The sequence below is a fragment of the Triticum dicoccoides genome, chromosome 7A (genome assembly GCF_002162155.2).
Source record: "Triticum dicoccoides isolate Atlit2015 ecotype Zavitan chromosome 7A, WEW_v2.0, whole genome shotgun sequence".
Classification (NCBI taxonomy): domain Eukaryota; kingdom Viridiplantae; phylum Streptophyta; class Magnoliopsida; order Poales; family Poaceae; genus Triticum; species Triticum dicoccoides.
In genome coordinates, this window is record NC_041392.1 from 552,681,352 (window position 1) to 552,696,967 (window position 15,616).

Below are 15,616 nucleotides of genomic sequence, written 5' to 3' on the forward strand. Positions count from 1 at the left end.
TGGCTCAAGTATAGTAAGGCCGAAGATGAGCTATATTCCACGGCCGCTGGGTCTCCTCCTCCGATTTACGTGAGCCTTTGTGCTCTCGAACATCGATACGGTAGTATGATCCATTGTGCAAATTTTTGCTAACCACAAAAGTTCCTTCCCAAAGTGGGGATAACTTGTGCATATCAGTCTAATCCTGGATGAGCCGGAGCACCAGATCACCTTCTTGAAAAGTTCTGGTTTTAACCCGACGGCTATGATAATGTCGTAGATCTTGTTGATAAATCGCCGAACGTGCCGCCGCAATATCACGCTCCTCATCTAACAGGTCCAGTGAGTCCTGACGTGCTTTCTCATTATCAGCTTCAACATAAGCCGCCACACGGGGCGAGTCATGACAGATGTCACTAGGGAGAACTGCCTCTGCTCCGTAAACCATGAAGAAAGGTGTGTAACCCATAGATATGTTCGGTGTGGTGTTGATACTCCATAACACGGAAGGTAACTCCTCCACCCAACAACCCGACGTTCGCTTTAAAGGAACCATGAGCCGGGGTTTGTACCTCTCAAAATCTCTTGATTGGCCCTCTCTGCTTGACCATTAGATCGGGGGTGAGCCACTGATGACACGTCAAGCCGGATGTGCTCATGTTGACAAAATTCTTCCATAGCACCCTTGGACAGATTAGTACCATTATCAGTTATAATGCTATGTGGAAAACCAAACTGGAATATCACCTTTTTGATGAATTGAACCGTCATGGCCACATCACACTTACTGACTGGCTCTGCCTCTACCCACTTGGTAAACTTATCAACCGCTACCAGCAGGTGGGTCTGCTTGTCCTTGGACCTCTTAAAAGTTCCAACCATATCTAGCCCCCAAGTTGCAAACGGCCAAGTGATTGGAATCATTCTTAATTCTTGAGCCGGAACATGAGCGCGGCGTGCAAACTTCTGAGAACCGTCACACCTCTTTACCAAATCCTCAGCATCAGCATGGGCCGTCAACCAATAGAAGTCGTGACGAAAGGCCTTAGCCACCAAGGATTTTGAACCGGCATGGTGACCACAATCTCCTTCGTGGATCTCATGCAAAATCTCACAACCTTCTTGAGGAGACACACAACGCTGAAACGCTCCTGTGATGCTGCAATGATGTAGCTCCCCATTGACATGGTCATTGACTTGGACCGCTGAATTATCTGCCGGGCCAAGGTTTCATCGTCTGGTAACTCGCCCGGTTCATGTATGCCAGGTATGGGACCGCCCAATCCGGAATAACATGAAGAGCTGCCACCAATTGAGCCTCCGGGTCAGGCACAGCCAAATCCTCCTCCGTAGGTATCTTGACTGACGGATTATGCAGCACATCTAGAAAGGCATTGGGTGGCACCGGTTTACGTTGAGAGCCTAAGCGACTTAAACCATCTACCGCTTCATTCTTTCGTCGGTCTATATGGTTAACCTGATAACCCTTGAAATGACCAGCCACTATATCCACCTCTCGTCTATATGCCGCCATGAGTGGATCCTTGGAATCCCAAGTGCCAGATACCTGTTGAGCCACCAGGTCCGAGTCACCAAATCACTTAACCCGGCTTAAATTCATTTCCTTAGCCATCCGAAGACAATGGAGCAAGGCTTCATACTCAGCTGCATTGTTAGTACAAGGGAACATTAAACGGAGAACATAAAAAAACTTATCACCTCGTGGGGAAGTTAATATGACTCCAACCCCCGAGCCCTCCAATTGTCTGGACCCATCAAAATGAGTAGTCCAATAAGTGTTGTCTGTCTTTTCCTTCGGTGCTTGCAACTCTGTCCAATCATTGATGAAGTCCACAAGTGCTTGGGATTTGATTGTTGTGCAAGGCGTATACTTTAACCCGTGAGGTCCAAGCTCAATAGCCCATTTAGCAATCCGTCCAGTTTCTTCTCTGTTTTGGATGATATCTCCCAAGGAGGCTAAACTGACCACTGTGATAGGATGACCCTGAAAATAATGCTTGAGTTTTTGACTTGCCATGAAAACCCCATACACCGGCTTCTACCAATGTGGGTATCTCTGTTTGGACTCAATAAGCACCTCGCTGATATAATAAACCGGCCGTTGAACCGGATACTCTTTACTGGCCTCCTTGTGCTCTACCACAATAGCCACACTAACACCTCGGGCATTAGCAGCCACATATAGCAGTAAGGACTCTTTATCGACCAGAGCCGCAAGTACAGGTGGCTTGGCTAACTGTCTCTTCAAGTCCTCAAATGCTTTATCAGCAGCATCACTCCAAACGAAGTCATCTGTCTTGTTTAGCATCTGATACAAAGGGATAGCCTTCTCCCCAAGGCGACTGGTAAACCGGCTTAAGGCTGCAATCTAACCCGCCAAACGTTGGACATCATTGATACACGCCGGTTTAGCCAGGGATGTGATAGCTGTGATCTTCTCTGGATTAGCTTCAATGCCCCTGTTAGACACCAGAAAACCCAAGAGCTTGCCTGCCGGTACACCAAAGACACATTTGGCCAGATTAAGCATCATCTTATAAACCCGGAGGTTATCAAAAGTTTCCTTAAAGTCACCTATCAATGTTTCCTCCTTTCTGGACTTCACCACAATATCATCCACATATGCATGAACATTGCGCCCAATCTGTTTTATGCAGGCAATTCTAGAAGCAGCACTGATAAGTCGCCTGGGCACTTTTGAGCCCAAAAGGCATAGACACATAGCAGAAGGATCCAAAGGGAGTTATGAAAGTTGTCTTCTCCGGGTCCTTAAATGCCATTTTGATCTGATGATAACCAGAATAAGCATCCAGAAAACTCAAACGGTCACAACCTGCCGTAGCATCAATAATTTGATCGATACGAGGGAGAGCAAAGGGGTCAGCTGGACAGGCCTTGTTTAAGTCTGTGTAATCCACACACATACGCCAAGTGTCGTTTTTCTTTAAGTACTAGCACTGGATTAGCTAGCCACTCAGGGTGAAAGACCTCCACAATAAACCCTGCTGCCAAGAGCCGGGCTATCTCCTCACCTATAGCTTTATGCCTCTCTTCGTCGAAGCGGCGGAGAAACTGCCTGACCGGTTTAAACTTAGGATCTATATTAAGAGTGTGCTCAGCGAGTTCCCTCGGTACACCTGGCATGTCAGAAGGCTTCCATGCAAAGATGTCTCGGTTCTTATGGATGAACTCGATGAGCGCGCTTTCCTATTTCGGATCCAGGTTAGCGCTGATGCTAAACTGCTTGGATGAATCGCCAGGAACAAAGTCAACCAGCTTAGTCTCCTTAGCCGATTTAAATTTCAGCACCGGATCATGCTCTGTAGTTGGCTTTTTCAGAGAAGTCATATCTGCCATATCGACATTGACTTTATAAAACTTCAACTCCTCTGTGGCACAAACTGACTCAGCATAAGCTGCATCACCCTCTTCACATTCCAAAGCAATCTTCCGGCTCCCATGTACTGTGATGGTCCCCTTATGACCCAGCATCTTGAGCTGTAGATAAACATAACAAGGCCTTGCCATGAACTTAGCATAAGCCGGCCGTTCGAACAGGGCATGATATGGACTCTTGATTTTCACCACCTCAAAAGTTAACACCTCCGATCTTGAATCATGATCATCTCCAAAAGCAACCTCCAGAGCTATCTTGCCAACTGGGTATGCCGATTTACCAGGCACCACACCATGAAACACGGTGTTCGACGGTTTAAGATTCTTATCTGTTAACCCCATGAGATGGAAGGTTTCATAGTAAAGGATATTGATACTGCTTCCTCCATCCATAAGCACCTTGGTAAACTTATACCCCCCAACCTGAGGTGCCACCACCAAGGCCAGATGACCCGGATTGTCAAACCGGGGTGGATGATCTTCTCGACTCCACATGATGGGTTGTTCAGACCAGTGCAGATAACGAGGTACCGCCAGTTGAACAGAGTTCACAGCCCTTTTATGGAGCTTCTAATCGCGCTTACATAAGCTAGTGGTGAAGATGTGGTACTGCTGATAACCCACAAGTATAGGGGATCGCAATAGTTTTCGAGGGTAGAGTATTTAACCCAAATTTATTGATTCGACACAAGGGGAGCCAAAGAATATTCTCAAGTATTAGCAGCTGAGTTGTCAATTCAGCCACACCTAGAAACTTAATATCTGCAGCAAAGTATTTAGTAGCAAAGTAATATGATAGTAGTGGTAACGGTAGTAATAAGGTAATGATAACAAAAGTAATGTTTTTGGTATTTTGTAGTGATTGTAACAATCGCAACGGAAAAGTAAATAAGCGGAGAACAATATATGGAAAGCTCGTAGGAAATGGATCGGTGATAGAGAATTATGCCGGATGCGGTTCATCATGTAACAGTCATAACCTAGGGTGACACAGAACTAGCTCTGATTCATCAATGTAATGTAGGCATGTATTCCGAATATAGTCATACGTGCTTATGGAAAAGAACTTGCATGACATCTTTTATCCTACCCAGCCATGGCAGCGGGGTCCTAGTGGAAACTAAGGGATATTAAGGCCTCCTTTTATTAGAGTACCAGACCAAAGCATTAACACATAGTGAATACATGAACTCCTCAAACTACGGTCATCAGCGGGAGTGGTCCCGATTATTGTCACTTCGGGGTTGCCGGATCATAACACATAGTAGGTGACTATAGACTTGCAAGATAGGATCAAGAACTCTCATATATTGATGAAAACATAAAAGGTTCAGATATGAAATCATGGCACTCGGGCCCTAGTGACAAGCATTAAGCATAGCAAAGTCATAGCAACATCAATCTCAGAACATAGTGGATACTAAGGATCAAACCCTAACAAAACTAACTCGATTACATGATAAATCTCATCCAACCCATCACCGTCCAGCAAGCCTACGACGGAATTACTCACGCACGGCGGTGAGCATCATGAAATTGGTGATGGAGGATGGTTGATGCTGACGACGATGATGGATTCCCCTCTCTGGAGCCCCGAACGGACTCCAGTTCAGCCCTCCCGAGAGGTTTTAGGGCTTGGCGGCGGCTCCGTGTCGTAAAACATGATGAATCCTTCTCTCTGATTTTTTTTCTCCCCGAAAGTGAATATATAGAGTTGGAGTTGAGGTCAGAGGAGCTCCAGGGGGGCCACGAGGTAGGTGGCGCGCCCATGGGGCAGGCGCCCCCCCCCCCACCCTCGTGGATAGGGTGTGGGCCCCTGGTCTTGATCTTTTGCCAGGATTTTTTATTATTTCCAAAAATATTCTTCGTAAAGTTTCAGGTCACTCCGAGAACTTTTGTTTCTGCACATAAATAACACCATGGCAATTCTGCTGAAAACAACGTCAGTCCGGGTTAGTTCCATTCAAATCATGCAAGTTAGAGTCCAAAACAAGGGCAAAAGTGTTTGGAAAAGTAGATACGACGGAGACAAATCAACTGCCCACTATTCAAATGCTTCGGATTGCTCTGATAACCCGATTGCTGCTGCTGTTGATTCCCCTGATGGTTGTAATCTCCGTGGTTGCCCTAACTGCCATGATTGCCATGTCCGGTTTGGTTGCCTTGGAATCCTGAACCGGAGCTTCCACCTCCATAACCCGTCCCATGGAAACCGCCCCCTGAACCACCGGGTGGTCCATTGTCGTATTGAAAGAGATTTGAATTTTTGAACTCCCTCGTAATGAAGCAATCCTTCCAAAGATGCGTAGCTGGCCTCTCCTTTGATCCGTGCTTTGGGCAAGGCTGATTTAATAGGCGCTCCAGATTGGGGCCTGACCCTCCACCCCTTTGGGGCGGTTTACCCTTACGCCGCTGACCGTTATCCTGGGTGTTGGTGTTAGCCACAAAGTCCAAACTATTATCCGCCTTGCATTTATTGTTGTTCCCATGACCTGCTGGGTTATGCTGCTACCCTTTGGTGCTACCGCTCTTCTTTCCCTTCCCCGTCTTGTCATCATCGGACTCGGGGTCCTTGGTACTATCAGAGTCGGCATACTTCACCAGAGCCGCCATAAGTGTTCCCATGTCATTACAATGGCGTTTGAGCCGTCCCAACTTCAGCTTCAGAGGTGCAAACCGGCAATTGCCTTCCAATGTTAAAACGGCTGTGTCAGCGTTGATGCGGTCTGATGAATGCAAAATCTTCGAAACCCGGTGTACCCAGTGGGTTGTTGATTCTCCTTCCTCCTGGACACAGGCGGCTAAATCCATGATTGACATGGGCTACTTGCACGTATCCTTAAAATTCTGGATAAACCGGGCTCTTAACTCGGCCCACGACCCAATGGAGTTAGCCGGCAGTTTTTTCAACCATGTGCGAGTTGTTCCCTCCAACATCATGGTAAAGTATTTGGCACACGCCGCCTCGTCCACATCCAGCATATCCATTGCCATCTCATAGCTTTCCACCCATGACTCGGGGGATAAATCGACAGTGTAATTCGGCACCTTACGCGGGCCGTTGAAATCTTTGGGTAGCCGTACATTGCGTAATGCTGGGACGAGACATGGTACCCCAAAGAACTGGAGGTAACCCCTGGTTCCACCGACGTTGTTGGATGAACCAGAGTGAGTTGGCGGGCCTCATGCTGCGCCGCTAACTTGGCCTCCCGACGTGCCCTAGCGCGATCCACTACATCCTGAGCATTGCCACCGCCGCCCGCCGGGTTATGGCCACGGGACGGATTACGATTCCGCGCGCTGCTTGATACGGCCGGTTCATCGATATGCCTGCTGTAGCTCTGGCTCGGGCGGGGAGTAGCATGAATCCTTTCATGGCTATATGAATAAGACTACTGCCGAGTCAAGGCCGTCTGAAGGAACTCCCTAGCCCGTTGTGTCTCAACTACTATTGGGGACTCGCCATCAATCGAGAGAGCCGCCAATCGTGAAGCGGTAGCAACGATGTTATCCAACGGGTTAGAGTAATTACCCGGAGGCGTTGAGACGTGTCATGATGGGACATCGTTCTGACGATGCTGAGGCGGCGGATCCATCGCGCGTGGCTGAACCGGTGCCTCGGTCCCAGGTGCCTCCGCCTGGGTTACCACTGGTTGGTTGCTGGTGCCTGCTCCTGGCGTGTTAAAGAGATTTTTTGCCTCAAAACCGGCGGAAGGTGTGACCGGTATCTTCTCCTCATGACATCATCTAACGCGCTCTGATCCAGCATAAGCCGGTAAGCCTGAGCCTCTAACTCGTCCCGCTCTGTAGCCATCCAAGTGTTCTCCGCTGCCAGGTCCGCTTTAGCCTGAGTTGTCTGATCCTTCACCTTTGCAATCTCCGCGTTGTGCTGATCCCGGTTTGCCGTGTCCACCTATGCTGCCAGCAACGTTGCCAAAGCGTCGAACAAATCAGACAAAACCTGAGCCAGAGGCGGCGTAGAGCCCGCCTGCTCCTGCTGGTGTTGCTGCTGCTGAACCGGAGATCATTCATGCGGCGGTAGAAGAGTGTTGCGCTGGTTATGTACCGGCCATGAAGACCGCGACCCGACTCGGCGGATCAAGGGGTCTGAAATACTATCGCCATCGAAACCACCACTAATCTGGCCATCCTGCAGCTAATACAATGACTCGGACTCTCCAGTTGATGACTCGTCATCAGAATAGACAACGGTTTCGCCACCAAATGCCGATCTATCCTCATATTCCGCTCCATGGATGACACCTACGAAGGCACGCTTTACGGCGGGTTAAACCTGGGCGGATCTTGCACGCTAAGCCGTCTCGATGTTGTCGGTGCATATGTCCGACTCAGGGCCCGGTTCGCCGATCTTGCCGATGAAGACATGAATTCCACCAAAGGGGACCCGGTACCCGTACTCAATTGAGCCGACCTCGGGACTCCATCCTGCATCGTCGATGTAGAGCTTGCCGCGACGACTTTTGGTCATCTGGCCCACAGCGTATCCCTTGAGTCCTTCAAAGCTGCCCTTCAAGAACTCGAAACCATCGCTATGGGTTAGCTTAAAGGGGTTTAAAGCGGACAAAGGACGCAAGAGTTTATACTGGTTCGGCCCCTTATGATGAAGGTAAAAGCCTACTCTAGTTGTGATGGAATTGCTAGGGTTTCGATGACCAGGGAGTGAATCTGCTTTGCCTGGCTCTCGAGTTGTTGTCTGTTGTCCCTGAACCGCCGCCAGGTCGCCCCTTTATATACATAGGTCGACGCCCGTCGGTTTACATAATCCCGAGGCCGGATCATAAACGTGCCCGGCTCGGTCTCTATTCTTTCTATCTTACAATACAAGCTATATTTCAATGTCGGTTTATGTCTACAGGCCTTAACCCGCCTTTGGGCCTTGGGCCTTTGTGAAGCGCCACCATATTTGTCTTCATGGGCTTCAAATAAAGCAATCATCATGGGGATAATCCGGCCTCTCCTGGCCGGTTTATGTCCAGTAGTAATATCCCCAACACAGTCTGTGGGAATTTTTTTGAGGATGGGGGACACCTTTTCATCAAGTGTGAAATGGTCAAGCAAAGATGGCGTGCTTTGTTACTTGAGGATGTTAGAACCATACTTCTGGACTGTACTTCAGCTAAGGACTGTCTATCCCTAATTTTCTGTCTACCTCATGATTGAATGCTGTTGTCAATAGCTCTTCTTTGGTGCTAGTGGTCAGAGCGTAACAGAGGCAACCATGGGGAGAATATGCTGGAGGACGAAGTGTTTCGTTATACGGTTCAGCACCATGCAAATGAATGGACAAAATTCCTTGTTCCTAAGCTAGTGGCTGTAATGACACAACAACAAGTCTGGATGAATCCCCCCAGCATATGGTGAAGATTAACACGGATGCTGCATTTTCGGAGCGGTCTGGTGCAGGGGTCTGGGGTCTTATTTGCATAGACGATGCACATGATATTCAGTTTGCAATAGCAGGAGGTAAACATGATTTTGGTGATGCATTGCAGGCTGAAACTTTTGCCCTATCTCAGGCAAGGTTGGAAAAAGCGAGCGAGGCGGTTGGCCTTCGCCTAGTGCCTAGGCGGTAATATAGCTTTTACTCATAGTGTATTTGTGATTATTATATGGTTGTTGATATTAGTTTACGACATTCAAATAAGTTAATTACCATCTACTACCATTGGAATATAACTCGTTTGGCGTATCAGTGCAGTATGTGGCATGATTTCTTGCTTGGGTAGACAATTCCTTACTTGCCCTGCCTAGACCTCCATTTATGCCCTAGGCGAGGTGTTTGGCCATTGCCTAGAGCCTAGGCGTGCCTAAGCGCCTCCTAGGCACTTCCTTTTCCAACAGAGATCTCAGGCTGTATCGATGGCAGATTGGCTTGGAGTGGGTCGAGCTATCTTCGGGACTGACTCCATGGTGCTTATGCAAGCTGTTACCTCTAATGCCTATGATCTAGCGCCTTTGGGAGTCATGTTTAGTGACATTAAGTTCAGGCTTCAAACTCTGTTCATAGAGACCCGTGTGGTGTATGTGGCTAGATCCTGTAATAAGCCTGCGCACGTGCTGGCTAATATGGGTTTCGGCTTAGCTAATGGTGAGCGCAAAGAGTGGCTCACTAGCTACCCGACTGATGTACTTAGTGCGGTGACCGGTGATCAGGCCGTGTCTTAATGGAATACGAGTGTTCCATTTCAAAAAAATATGATGGATTAAGCGGCCGAGTGTCATCTTCTATCACTGCTACACATATCGTCTTACAGAAACATAAAATTTTACAACATAGGTCAAGTTGCATATTATTTTTGCAACATAGGTCTTGTTACAGTTTTTTTACAACAAAGGTCTTGTTGTAATTTAATTTTTTTTAACAGAGGTCTCGTTGGAATTTTTTTGCAACAGAGGTTTTCTTACAACTTTTTTTTCAACAGAGACCTTGTTGCAGAAACTCATTACACGCCGCTGTCGGACGCGAAAACTCACTGTGGATACGGATAGCGAGCAGCAACACGCTGGCGCCGAACAGCGAGCAGCAACACCGTCATACGACGGCGCGGACCCAGAAAATCATGGTGGACACGGACGCCAATGCTCCCCCAGCACAACAGATGCAGCTTGAGCTCGGGCGCACCGCGACGGACGACGTTCATGGTGGAGGTGGGAAACAGCGGTCGCGGACGACTTCATCGACATGTTGTCGGCGGTCGGAGCAACGCAAAGAGCCGTCGGCTTGATGAGGAGCTCGGCCGCGGAGTGACATTTTTTGCACGACTTCCACGTGCGACGTTCATGGCTACCTTCGTGGTCAAAGATCACATTCGTAGGACAATTTCTGGCAACAGTTCCTTCTTCCTACAATTTCTACCCATGTTTGATTCTTGCTTGTATGTTTCATCGTTTCTTGCTCAAGTTTGACTCTTGATTTGTTCTTCCCAGAAAATATCACTCCTCTTCGGTCATGACCGAGGACCGAACGGAGTTCTAGGTGCAAAAAATTAGGACAACACTAACGCCTACACGTGTGGTGGGAGCCAAACCCGACCACATGCCCTATAACACATAGACTGCGCCACGTCACCGCATGCAGGCATGTGGGAATCTTTTTGGGTTTTTAGTTTTTAAAATGTTTTATCTCTTAAATGAAAAATCCGATTGAAGATCCATTTTCATCATTAAATCCCTCGCGACGAGATTTTCAAAACTAGATCTCATATCAATATATTTCAACAAATTTTTTTGGGTTAAAAGTTGCCATGCCTATTGCACATGAATTGCCATGGTGTTTACACTAAAGTTGCCATGGTATGTTTCAGCCATTTTCTTATACATTTAAAAGTAAATTTTAACATATTATAAGACGGGGAATTAAGAAACTAGACTTGCCATAAACAATAAACTAAAATTGCCATGATACATGCACTTAAAATTGCCATGGTTCATACAAAAAATAATTTTCATGGTCAAAGTACTGGAATTGCCATCATCAAAATATTAAAATTGCCATGCTCTACAAACTTAAATTGCCAAATGGCAACTTTAGTTTAAGCAATATGGCAACTACAATGTAAACATCATGGCAACTTTTGGGCAAAAAAAATTCTGTCAAAACATATCAACATGGGGTCTATTTTGAAGATCTCATCGAGACGGATTTAATGGAGAAAACGGATTTTTAATTGGATTTTTTAATTAGGAGATAAAACATTTTGAAGTCAAAAATAAAAAAAATCCTGCTAACGTCATCTGTTTTGACATGGCAAAATGAGTGGTAATGGAGGCGTGTGGGTGATGTGCAAGATGCCACACGTGTGGGCGTTAGTTTTTCCAAAAAAAATATCGGTTTTGCATTTACGGAGTAAATAACCGACCAGTCATTGCATATACGAAGGAGCCAAATTTCTTTACAGAAACACTAATGCCCACACGTGTGGGCGTTCCCCAACTCGCCCACACGCCTGGATCCTCGTTCACTGTCTTTTGAACGAATCTTAACACAAAAAGGGCGATTTGGTGTGCCACGTAGGACAAGTCCCGTGTGTGGCGTGTAGGTAGTTCGTCTGCATGCTGGTTTTCCTCCGAGGTCAACGGTTGCGAGTCGGGGCGTGCGGTGGAACTGCCTTCGTGCCCGCACGCCACGCCCGACTGCGGTTGCCGTCTCCCACGACTTGCCACTCGCGCTCCACTCACGGTTCCATTACTCCCCTCCCCTTCATTACTCCCCAACCCATCCATCCACACCAGTTGCATTCGATTGGAGGAGAAACCGAGAGTAGAAGGCGGCGGCGGAAGAGTCGACGACATTCGCGGCCGTTGCTGGGGTTCGCCGGACCGGAGCATCGTTGCTGGAGCAGCTGCAGATTGAAGGTAAGGGTCCCTGCGTGCTCACATTCATGCCTGCGATTTATGCCCCTCCCTCTGTGGTCAATTTCCCCCCGAGTTTCCTCGAGATTCCGGACGATTCGCGGTGCTCCGGTGTCCCCGTCGGCGGTGGAATCGCGTGCTTGCCATTTAGGGCGACATTGCGCAGTTTCATCGCCGTCGTGGTGGCAGTCATGCCGGTGTGGCTCGCCCGGTCCGTAGCCACATCCATTTTTTGCCTTGTGATTATGCAGGCAATTTTCTAGATGTTAGTGCTGATTTGCCTCGAAATGTTATGGCCATCAGTGTAGGGGAGTTTTTTGTTGTTCAATTCAGGGTATGATAGTTGTGATTGAACCCTAGATCTAGTTAGGTGCATTTCAGAGTGTAGGATAATGGCAGTCATGGCATTTTCAACAACTATCATCACTGATGGCAACTAATTTTCTGAATCAACCATGTGTGGCAACTAATTTTGTGAATACACTATGCCTGTTGTCATGTCATATGCAGGATAATGGCAAATTGACTGTACAATAGACTCAATTGCGTTTGCCATACTGACTTGTGATAGCTGAACATATTTGAATGTATTACATGGCAACTCATTTTTATATGAGTCCAGGGTGCGAGTTGCCACATTATATGTTGTGCATTGGAAGTTGTCTGCCCTTTTTTGAAGTGACTTATGTTAACATGGTAACTTGAACCTAGTATATGTGATATGTACATTTTACGAAGCCAATGTGTTAGTTGCCACATTTCCCGTTGGACAATCCTAGGGGGTGGATGTTCCTATGCTCTGCCCCATTTGCCACTTTCATTGGAGCCAACATGGCAAGTAGATTCTGCTAGCTGGCAAGTGCTTCCTTTAGGAACACATACATTTCTAGTTGCCATGTTTCTGCAATTGCTTTTCCATTTGATTATTTTTCTGCCTTTTTGTGCATGTTCAGCACATGGCAACTACTGCCCTCTTCAGATGCTTAAACTTTGGGGCAACCATGGAGTTTTCATTTTTGTTCATCGATGATATCTAGTGAATATTTACTTTATACATTTCTTTCCCTATCCGTCGGCTGTGTTTTCATTGCACCCTAACGTGTGTTTTGTTCTTACCGTAGCACAATGGCCCGCGACGACCATCAAGATGATGATGATGACTTCATGGAGTTACCGCAATAGAATCGCGCGACTGGTCGGACAAAAGATGGCGATGAGGTCACTTTTCACCCCCATATGTTTTAACGTCACATTGAGTTTTCAATCTTCCATTAGAACTAAATTTTCATGACATTGAACATGGCAACAAATGATCCTTTTTCTGTTATGCAGAAGAAAAAACATCATCGCAATAGGGCTTCGCAAGAACGCCTGACTATATTGACCGAGGGATTTACTGATGAGCAGACGGGAGCTGCCGGTGAGATAGGGATGCAGGCTCTGATGGATGTTCGGTGCAAGAATCTAGTGAACCCTGTATGCGACTGGCTCGGTGAGATTTATGATCCTGCCTCCAGAGAATTCATGATTCCCAGACGTGGAAGACCGCCTTTGGATGAGGAATCTGTCTTCTGCACTTTGGGTGTGCCCTGTGGAGAAATCAAAGTCCCGTATGAGGTGAATAATAAGATTGAGGAAGCCTTGCTCGCCCGTTTGTTTCCTGGGATGGCATCGATGCCGAATACAACTGTGCTGGCAACTTCGCTGGAGGGCATGAAAACCCATGGCGAGGTATTTAAGATGAAGCTGCTCATGTACTTGATCTCAGCCATCTTTGCACCTACCACATCTCTTCGCCCAAGCAACAAGTGCTTCCCCATCCTGGTGAATGCTCTCTCTCTGCTTCTTTTTCCCTTCAATCTTTTGATTTTGATGTCATCTCGAAGCTAGTCACTGCTAGTTTTTTGACGTTTTCATTCGAATGCTAATGCGGCAACTGTTTGTCCTGAAATTGTGTTGTGCAGGCGAAGCTGAAAGGCGTTAAGAACATGAATTGGTGTAAATTCATCGCGGACTTCCTGCATGGTGCATTCTCAAACAAGATGTACCAAAATGGTTGTCGCTTGCACTTAATGGTATTTTTCCCCACTCTTTTGCAAATACTCTTATCACGGTTCATTGTTTTCCTAAATCAACATCGCAGATGTTGATACATGTGAACCGTACAAGATTGTGCATGGCAACCGTACAAGATCGTGCATGGCAACCCTTTGTTTCATTTTTATGTGAATCTTTTACATGTGAAAGTGAGTTTTGTTTGATCCATGGCATCTGTAGTTGCTGGCTACAAGGCAATAACATTTTTCAACAACACAAAAAAGTGTTCATTTCATACATTCATACTCTTTTATACAATCTGCATGGCAACCATGATGTTGAGCTTGTGGAAGCTACTAGCATAACAAGATGGCAACTGCCAACATAGCATGATGGCAACTAACATAGATAGATGGCAAATCTTTTTCTTCATTCTCTTCAACTTGATGACTCAAGGAAACTACATAAGCTTCTTTTCAATATAGCATAATGGCAACTGACATAGCTTTCTTTTTTATTGTGTATACCGGCTCATGTAGATCGATCGTCTTGATCTATCCACTATCGACTTTACTGGGATAGGAGGTCCGCCGCCTCCACATAAGTTTGTTGTCTCTGCGTGGACGTATGATGCTGTGAAGGTTGTGCTTACCACAGACAAGATAACTGATACGAAATGTGGGAAACTGCAGGTTAGTTCTGCCTTCTTTCTTGCATAACATTCTTCAATTTTGATGTTGCATAACATATGAAAAAATCCCCATACGGCAACCATTTATGGCTAACAAGAGATAAATACATTGGCAGCCATGGCCGTCTGCACATGGCACCCATGTCTGACCCCATACGGCAACTCTGCCATCCATGTTGAAACTCCTTCTTTTTCCTCTTTTTGCAATACATGAATTGTAGTCACTGCTCCTTATTTCTCTCTTACATCTTAGTTGTTTTTGTTGTTTTCCAGCTGATGGCCAACCATGCAATAGACTACAGTGTGTTTGGTGGGCCACAAAACTTTGGCAAGTGGATGGATGTGCATTCAGCTCCATCTTGTCCTGCTGAGGTAATCAAGGATGTTTATTATGTTTTTTGAAATTGTTTTTCTCTTTGCATTTTGATATATCTACATGGTTGTTTTGGTTTATTTGTTCTTACGCATGTGACTCTAATATGTTTGGTTATTGCTACTTTTTGTTTTGTGCTCAGGCGAGGGCACCTGTTGAGCATCTAGTTGGGCAGTTTGCTTCCGGCATGACCAGCTTGCTCGGGAAGTTGGTTGAGGGTTGGACGACACTTAATGGCTCTGACAGCGATGCGGTTGCGAGGCAGTTCACATCATTCATTGGAGAACAGACACATCGACCAACTGGTTGCCGTGGCCGGTACGACTAAAACAGCTCTCGGGAGCTCCCTGGCACGCAAGATGAACTAGATGGAGATGCTGGTCTCGATAAGGACGATGACGATGACATGGAGAATGTGCAACATGAAACCGACGACGATGAACATATTGAAGTTCATGTAGTGGTAAGAAGCATAAGGTTGTACCAAATGTTCCTCCACCAGAGAAAGTCATTGAATAAATAGTTGCGAGAGACACGGGGGTGTCGCCCTCAAAGAGGGGCAGGCTCCAGAGGATGTTGGGCAAGGCTATGTAGGCAAGAGGTCTAGGACCGATCCCATAGCTGCTAGGAGGAGGTTCGACATCTATTTAGTGTTTTGTTTGTCCCTCCTTTTTAACAGACTGACCCTTTTTTCATTGTTTGCTAAGTGCAGCATGATTTTTGTGTCTCACACTTGATATCCTTTT